The following is a 9,239-nucleotide window of genomic DNA, read 5'->3' as shown; positions in this document are numbered from 1 at the left end:
TTCTATAGTCGGGTATAGAGGTCTCTTTGGGTGAATACAATGTATCCAGTGAATGTTCTATAATCGGGTATAGAGGTCTCTTTGGGTGAATACAATGTATCCAGTGAATGTTCTATAGTTGGGTATAGAGGTCTCTTTGGGTGAATACAATGTATCCAGTGAATGTTCTATATTCGGGTATAGGGGTCACTCTGGGTGAATACAATGTATCCAGTGAATGTTCTATAATCGGGTATAGAGGTCTCTTTGGGTGAATACAATGTATCCAGTGAATGTTCTATATTCGGGTATAGAAGTCTCTTTGGGGTGAATACAATGTATCCAGTGAATGTTCTATAGTCGGGTATAGAAGTCTCTTTGGGTGAATACAATGTATCCAGTGAATGTTCTATATTCGGGTATAGAAGTCTCTTTGGGTGAATACAATGTATCCAGTGAATGTTCTATAGTCGGGTATAGAAGTCTCTTTGGGTGAATACAATGTATCCAGTGAATGTTCTATAGTCGGGTATAGAAGTCTCTTTGGGTGAATACAATGTATCCAGTGAATGTTCTATATTCGGGTATAGAGGTCTCTTTGGGTGAATACAATGTATCCAGTGAATGTTCTATATTAGGGTATAGAAGTCACTGTGGGTGGAATACAATGTATCCAGTGAATGTTCTATAGTCGGATATAGAAGTCACTGTGGGTGAATACAATGTATCCAGTGAATGTTCTTTATTAGGGTATAGAAGTCACTGTGGGTGAATACAATGTATCCAGTGAATGTTCTATATTCGGGTATAGGGGTCACTCTGGGTGAATACAATGTATCCAGTGAATGTTCTATAATCGGGTATAGAGGTCTCTTTGGGTGAATACAATGTATCCAGTGAATGTTCTATATTCGGGTATAGGGTCACTGTGGTGAATACAATGTATCCAGTGAATGTTCTATAGTCGGGTATAGAGGTCTCTTTGGTGAATACAATGTATCCAGTGAATGTTCTATAATCGGGTATAGAGGTCTCTTTGGGTGAATACAATGTATCCAGTGAATGTTCTATAGTCGGGTATAGAGGTCTCTTTGGGTGAATACAATGTATCCAGTGAATGTTCTATAGTCGGGTATAGAGGTCTCTTTGGGTGAATACAATGTATCCAGTGAATGTTCTATAGTTGGGTATAGAGGTCTCTTTGGGTGAATACAATGTATCCAGTGAATGTTCTATAGTCGGGTATAGAGGTCTCTTTGGGTGAATACAATGTATCCAGTGAATGTTCTATAATCGGGTATAGAGGTCTCTTTGGGTGAATACAATGTATCCAGTGAATGTTCTATAGTTGGGTATAGAGGCTCTTTGGGTGAATACAATGTATCCAGTGAATGTTCTATAATCGGGTATAGAGGTCTCTTTGGGTGAATACAATGTATCCAGTGAATGTTCTATAGTTGGTATAGAGGTCTCTTTGGGTGAATACAATGTATCCAGTGAATGTTCTATAGTTTGGGTATAGAGGTCTCTTTGGGTGAATACAATGTATCCAGTGAATGTTCCTCTCGTCTCTGGTTCTCTCTCCTCCAGCCTGGCTCTGATGAGCTCCCCAGCCCCCTCTCTTCCCCCTCCTCTCCATCCAACATCTGAACCAGGTCTGTCCTCCTCCAGGCTCTATATAGGATCAGCAGCCAATCAGAAGGCAGGACCAGCTGCCAGGCTCCCTCGCCCCGATTGGCCGCCCTTTATCAACAAATGGCTAATTTGCATAGGCTGCCGCGCTGTGATTGGCGGGGAGGTGTGTGTGTCCCCGCCCCCTGCCATGGATGGGGAGCTCCCAGCGCTCGCTCGCTCAGTGTTGTGTCGGCTCTCCGTCGGGAAGGTGGAGGAGGAGAGGTGTTGGGAGTCATGTCCGTGCTCGGTCCGGATCTATGGATTGTGCGGTGGGAGGAGTAGGTTCCCTGGGCCGGGGGTGCCGGGTGATGATGAGACCCCCTCTATGGATGTCCCCCCGGTGTCCTCTCTGAGAAGAAGGCTCGTCCTCCCTCTCTGCACCATGCTCATCCTCCGGACTCTACATGATCTACTCCTGTGCCGGCCCCTGCGCTTCTCTCCCCGCCCCGCCCGGGGGGCCCCTCTCCCGGATCCTGCTCCCCCCGCGCGGATCGGACGACGGAGCCCCGATCTCCACTTTCTACAACGGATCGGGGAGCAAGAAGCTTGCCCCAGGCCATCATCATCGGGGTGAAGAAAGGGGGGACCCGGGCCCTGCTGGAGTTCCTCAGGGTGCACCCCGACATCAGGGCGGTGGGGGCCGAACCCCACTTCTTCGATCGCAACTACGGACAAGGGGCTGGACTGGTACAGGTGAGATCGGCCGATGTGTAATGGGTCTGGGGGGGGGGGGGGGATGTGTTTGATGATTTGGGGGATCAATGTATCTGCAGATTGGGGGGGGTGTCTGATGATTTGGGGATCAGTGTATCTGCAGAGTGGGGGGGGGGTGTCTGATGATTTGGGGGGAACAATGTATTCTGCAGAGTGGGGGGGGGGGATGTCTGATGATTTGGGGGATCAATGTATCTGCAGAGTGGGGGGGATGTCTGATGATTTGGGGGATCAATGTATCTGCAGATTGGGGGGGATGTCTGATGATTTGGGGGATCAATGTATCTGCAGAGTGGGGGGATGTCTGATGATTTGGGGGATCAATGTATTTGCAGATTGGGGGGGATTCTGATGATTTGGGGGATCAATGTGTCTGCAGATTGGGGGGGATGTGTTTGATGATTTGGAGGATCAATGTATCGGCAGATTTGGGGGGGGGGAATGTGTTTGATTTGGGGGGGAGGAGATGTGTCTGATTTGGGGGATCAATGTGTCTGCAGATGGGGGGGGGGGGGGTGCGATGTGTCCAATTCAGAGTTGCAGTATTACAAGTAGAATTTCCCGACAATTCCCATCTCCTCCATATCTGCCGATCTCAGTCTGTCCATCCATCTGTATATAGGAGATCCTTCTATCTCTGTATATACCACCCGGCATGTGTATTCCTCTATATCCTTCCATTTCTGTCCTTGTCTGTGTATACCACCACCTCTCTCTCCCTATATACAGCCTCTCTATATCTGTGTGTCTGCTGTTCCCATCCCTCTGTATATGGATCCCCTCTCTGTGTACAGTGTATCCTTCATCTATCTCCACCATTACATTGTACCTTTCGTATTTCCTCTGGATTCATCTAGTCCCCCTCTATATATCTATCCCCCCCCACATCCTGTCTCTGTATATAGAGATTCTTATGCTTTCCCTATTCCTATTTAAAAATACCCTCCTCTCTCTATACCGGACCATCTCCCCCCCCCCCCTATATCTATCCATCCATCCCTCCCTCCCCACATTATATCTCCTTATTCCCTTTAGAACTTCCAGTCTCTCTGTACATCTATCCCTATATCTCCCCTCTATGTCCTCTCTCTGTATATGGATCCTCTTATTCCCCTCTATATCTATTCCTGGATATAAATCCCCCCATTTCCTCCCTTCATCTCCTCTATAGATTTGTTCCTTTATCTGTACTGATCCCTTTACCCATTATATCTTCTTATTTCCTGAACTAATCTCTCTGTATATGTATCCCTCCATAGGTCCCTGGTGTGTCCTCTCTGTATATGTATCCCCTCCATAGGTCCCTGGTGTGTCCTCTCTGTATATGTATCCCCCCCATAGGTCCCTGGTGTGTCCTCTCTGTATATGTATCCCCCCCATAGGTCCCTGGTGCATCCTCTCTGTATATGTATCCCCATAGGTCCCTGGTGCATCCTCTCTGTATATGTATCCCCCCCATAGGTCCCTGATGCCTCCTCTCTGTATATGTATCCCCCCCATAGGTCCCTGGTATGTCCTTTCTGTATATGTATCCCCATAGGTCCCTGGTCACCCCTATATATCTGTCCCTATCTCTCTCTTCTCATTCATTCTATTCTCTTTCTATAGAATTTCCCATCTGTCTATGGATCGTATTTCCTCTTTTATACCTCTCCATATCTTCCCCAGTATATATCTGTTCCCTTATATGTATCTCTCGCCTTATTCATTGTATCTTTGTATTCCTCCTGTATCTTCCCCTGTCTCTGTATATCTATCCCTATAGGTCCCCACGTCCCCTCGCTCTCCGTATATCTATCCCTATAGGTCCCCACGTCCCCTCGCTCTCCGTATATCTATCCCTATAGGTCCCCACGTCCCCTCGCTCTCCGTATATCTATCCCTATAGGTCCCCACGTCCCCTCGCTCTCCGTATATCTATCCCTATAGGTCCCCACGTCCCCTCGCTCTCTGTATATCTATCCCTATAGGTCCCCTCTTTCTCCATAGATCTATCCCTATAGGTCCCCTCTCTCTCCGTATATCTGTCCCTATAGATCCTCTTGTACTCTCTGTATGACCATCTCTCTCCCCTACAATATCATCTCTCTATAGATTTCCCCATCTCTCTGTATATGTAGCCTGTTATTCCAGCTGTTTGGCCCATCTTCTATATATTCATATCTGTTCCTTCATACTTCATTCACCATCTCTGCCCATTAGATCTTAATCCTTCTCACCCTATAACTGCCCTTCACACCGTACATCTCCCCCTCTCCATGCCCCTTACTGCCCCTCTCTCTGTATAACTGCCCGTCACACCGTACATCTCCCCCTCTCCGTGCCCCTTACTGCCCCTCTCTCTGTATAACAGCCCTTCACACCGTACATCTCCCCCTCTCTGTGCCCCTTACTGCCCCTCTCTCTGTATAACTGCCCGTCACACCGTACATCTCCCCCTCTCTGTGCCCCTTACTGCCCCTCTCTCTGTATAACTGCCCGTCACACCGTACATCTCCCCCTCTCCGTGCCCCTTACTGCCCCTCTCTCTGTATAACTGCCCGTCACACTGTACATCTCCCCCCCCCTCCATGCCCCTTATTGTCAGTCTCTCTGTATAACTGCCCATCACACCATACATCTTCCCCTCTCTATACCTCCTATTGCCCCTCTCTCTGTATAACAGCCCGTCACACTGTACATCTCCCACTCTCCATGCCCCTTATTGTCCTTCTCTCTGTATAACTGATTGTCACACCGTACATCTCCCCCTCATTGCCCCTCTCTCTGTATAACTGCCCATCACACCATACATCTCCCCTTCTCTATACCCCCTATTGCCCCTCTCTCTGTATAACTACTCATCTTTCTCTACATCTGTGTTCTTATTCCTTCTCTCTGTATCTTCCATATGTCTCTCACCTTCTATCATCTCTCTCTCTCTTTTCTCCGTCTCACTCTCCTTTTTTTCATCTCTTTTCTCCGTCTCTCTCCTTTTTTCATCTCTCCCCCCCTCTCTCTTTTCTCCGTCTCGCTCTCCTTTTTTCACCTCTCTCTCCCCATCTCCTTTTCTTTCTCTGTCTCCACTCTGTATGGAATGAATGGGGTCTGGCAGGATTCCAGTCTGCTCTGCCCACTCAGTGTCCATACATTACAGATCTCTGGTAGTCTGTATACAATGTAACAGTCAATGACGGGTTCTATCACCTCCCAGCAACCCAGGTACCGTCAGGGTGTGTGGTGTCCCTGGAACAGTCCTTGTTGCTCTGAATGCCCCAATCTCACCCTATTAGCTGATGGTAATGCCTGGTTGGTTTTATTCCTGAATTTCCAGATTGCCTCTAGTGAGGTCCAAGCACCATCCGGCGTCTCAGCTGGTCCTCCTTTATATGTAGTTTATATTACCCAAAAGAAGCTTCCCAGCTTGTAGGGGAGAACATGAGATCCCGAGACTGGACTTTTCTGTGGTCTGGAATCTCCGGCTCTCCGTCCACAACAGTCATTAGAATGGAATTATGGATCATTAGGTAAGAGATGAATCCAGTCTAGGGCTGGTGCAGTAGGTTCCACAATGTCTACCCCTACATGGACTCTGATCAATGACTTGTGTATTCATTTCCTGAATTTGTACAGCATCTCGGAATTTGTTGGTGCTATACAGAGGTCCATTTGCATCAGTTCCTGTGTCAGAGGAGCTTGCTCTCTAGTATCACATACACAGTCAGGCCGGTTTTAGCCCACCGGTACTTTTTTCTGGTGCAAACTTCCATGAAACATGGAGAACCTTCAAGTTGGATGGGGGAACTGATCTCCAGCCCTTAAAGGAAAGAGTGCTGATCACTTGTCCAACATGGTGTGCCATGTAGATAAAGCCACGTATGTCGAACGATCAGCTGTGATCTGCATCAATTCCTGTGTCAGAGGAGCTTGCACTCTAGTATCCCCTACACAGTCAGGCTGGTTTTAGCCCACCAGTACGTTTTCTGGAGGAAGCTTCCATGAAACATGGAGAACCTTCAAGTTGGATGTGGGAACTGATCCCCAGCCCTTAAAGGGAAGAGTGCTGACCACTTGCACAACATGGTGTACAAGTGCCATGTAGATAAAGCCATGTATGTCGAACACTTGGCTGTGATCTGCATTGATTCCTGTGTCAGAGGAGCTTACACTCTAGTATCCCCTGCACAGTCAGGCTGGTTTTAGCCCACCAGTACATTTTCTGGAGGAAACTTCCATGAAACATGGAGAACCTTCAAGTTGGATGTGGGAACCGATCCCTCAGCCCTTAAAGGGAAGAGTGCTGACCACTTGCACAACATGGTGTACAAGTGCCATGTAGATAAAGCCATGTATGTCGAACACTTGGCTGTGATCTGCATTGATTCCTGTGTCAGAGGAGCTTACACTCTAGTATCCCCTGCACAGTCAGGCTGGTTTTAGCCCACCAGTACATTTTCTGGAGGAAACTTCCATGAAACATGGAGAACCTTCAAGTTGGATGTGGGAACCGATCCCTCAGCCCTTAAAGGGAAGAGTGCTGAGCACTTGCACAACATGGTGGGCCATGTAGATAAAGCCACGTATGTAGATAAAGCCACATATGTAGAACGCTTGGCTGTGATCTGCATCGATTCCTGTGTCAGAGGAGCTTGCACTCTAGTATCCCCTACACAGTCGGGCTGGTTTTAACCCACCAGTACGTTTCTTGGAGGAAACGTCCATGAAACATGGAGAACCTTCAAGTTGTATGTGGTAACTGATCCCTCAGCCCTTAAAGGGAAGAGTGCTGACCACTTGTCCAACATCGTGTACCTTGTAGATAAAGCCACATATGTAGATAAAGTCACGTATGTAGAATGATCGGCTGTGATCTGCCGCTTATCTGAAGACTAGCTTTGTGTTCGATGATCCCGATGAATACACTTCTCCTACCCGTAACCCTCATCTTCGTGTTCCCTCACACACTCCTCAGGGACACTCGACTTAAGCCAAGCCTCGGCTCCTCCAAGCCTTTCCCTTCAAAGACAAGGGTGCTGGCAGCGGGGGGAGTGTGAGATCTTTATAGGCTTCATAATGTATCTGCCGAGCCGTGTAACCGAGAGGGGCCGCAGGTTCCCCTCAAAGACATGGCCCAATTGGTATCGATCCGGGAACATAGATGACGTACAATGGATCCGGTGGGCTAGAAGATCTCCTTTTCCTTTATCTGAAATGGGTCTGTGCCTCACAATGGAAAACAAAATGTAAAAATAATAAAAAACAAAACAAAATGGCCAAGCTGTGCTTTGATGCTAATCTCTAATTTTGGCGGGGGGGGGGGGGGGGGGGGGGGTTGTGGTTTACGGCCCTGGGGGATCTCTGTTGCAGGCTGAAATTAGGCAACAATAAACTATTGATTTTTTTTTTTTCCCTTTCTTCATGCCCAGACCACTTTTGTGTGGCCTCGCTGTCCTTTCATCAAAATGCATTTTCCTCCATACATTATAGATGGAGGAGACCGTAAGCGCCACTTACTGCACAAGTGCGCTTCTTGTAAGGTTCGACCTAATCTGATTAAAACCAGAAAAAAAAAAAAAACGCATCCGCAAAGTTCCCTAAGAATGAATGGTGAGGCTCACGGAAACATACAAGGGAGATGGCAGGAAAAGTCCAAGTGGTCCATCGAGCTTGTTGTTTTTTTTTATTCATTGTTGTTTTCGATCGTTTTTTGTCCCAAGCATGTTTAAATGCACTTATTGTTGACCGACTCCCCAACTCGCAGTACATCGAGCAGTATGGATTGCCTCGGAGAGCCGGTATTGCTGTCAGTTTCTATCAATGTGGAGTATGTTTGGTCTTCTAGGCTTATTGTATACTCTCGTTTTAGGTGATTTAATTTTGGTTTTTTTTATTTCTTTAAAAAAAAATGGTTATTTTTTTTTTTTTTGAGACCGGCAGCTTGAGTCCTTTCACAGTTTTTTGGGTTTTTTTTTCTATTTTAACTCGATAAAATATGTACCTATTTTACCATGATGAGCTGCGAATGTTCTCAGGATGGAGTTGCAGTGATCCCTGTTGAGAATAAGGGGGCATTGCAGCCTCACGGTATTTGCAGCACAGAACAGTTATTGCCTTGGGACAAATAGAATCCCGAGGAGGCATAACAAACGTCTAAATGTTTACAGTCCGATCAGTCTTCTCACATCATTTAAGTCAGTGGGGTGGATTTATTAAAAAGGAGTGGAGCACGTTCACTTTGCAAGGTAAATATTCACTTCCATCAAAAGAAAAAAAAATCCTGTTTTTAAAAGTTCTTTGCACATTATTGGATATTCTTTGCAGAGTGAAGTTTCGACTTAAGATCCACTTTGAAAAGTGAATATTCTCTATCGATTCAGTAAATCAAAGTCCATGCATAATACTGACAAAAGAATGGCATGCAAAAACAAAAAAATGTGTTTAGTGCTAACCCAATGACAACTTTTACTGTTTTTTTTTTTTTTTTTTTTTTTTTTAAAGTTAAGATACAAATTTTAAAAAGTTAAAATAAAAGATAGTTTAAACAAAATGAAATAAGATACAGTTTAAAAAAAAAAAGTTTAAAAAGTTGGTTTTAAAAAAAATTAAGTTAAAGATACAAAAAAGTTCAAAAAGATAGTTTTTTAAAAAAGTTAGATACAGTTTAAAAAAACAAAAGTTGAAAAAGATAGTTTTTAAAAAAGTTAAAGATGCCGTTTTTAAAAAAAGTTAAAGATGCAGTTTTTTAAAAAATGTTAAAGATGCAGTTTTTTAAAAAATGTTAAAGATACAGTTTTTTAAAAAATGTTAAAGATACAGTGTTTTAAAAAATGTTAAAGATACAGTTTTTTAAAAAATGTTAAAGATACAGTTTTTTAAAAAATGTTAAAGATACA

The 9,239-nt window shown here is 45.1% G+C and overlaps 1 pseudogene across 1 annotated transcript in view; it reads left to right on the top strand.

Annotated features, from left to right (window-relative positions):
- Positions 1-1,823: 1,823 nt before the first annotated feature.
- Positions 1,824-9,239, top strand: part of LOC149434265 (heparan sulfate glucosamine 3-O-sulfotransferase 3B1-like) — a 46,391-nt pseudogene continuing 38,975 nt past the window's right edge. Inside the window, exon 1 of the transcript XR_016308779.1 lies at positions 1,824-2,346. The product of XR_016308779.1 is annotated as a heparan sulfate glucosamine 3-O-sulfotransferase 3B1-like (transcript). The remainder of the gene's footprint in view (positions 2,347-9,239) is intronic.

Source organism: Staurois parvus, unplaced genomic scaffold (genome assembly GCF_062004578.1).
Source record: "Staurois parvus isolate SC_StPar_1 unplaced genomic scaffold, SC_StPar_1.0 ptg001792l, whole genome shotgun sequence".
NCBI classification, from domain to species: domain Eukaryota; kingdom Metazoa; phylum Chordata; class Amphibia; order Anura; family Ranidae; genus Staurois; species Staurois parvus.
Note: the sequence above shows the minus strand (reverse complement) of the source record. Positions and strands in the feature narration are given on the sequence as shown.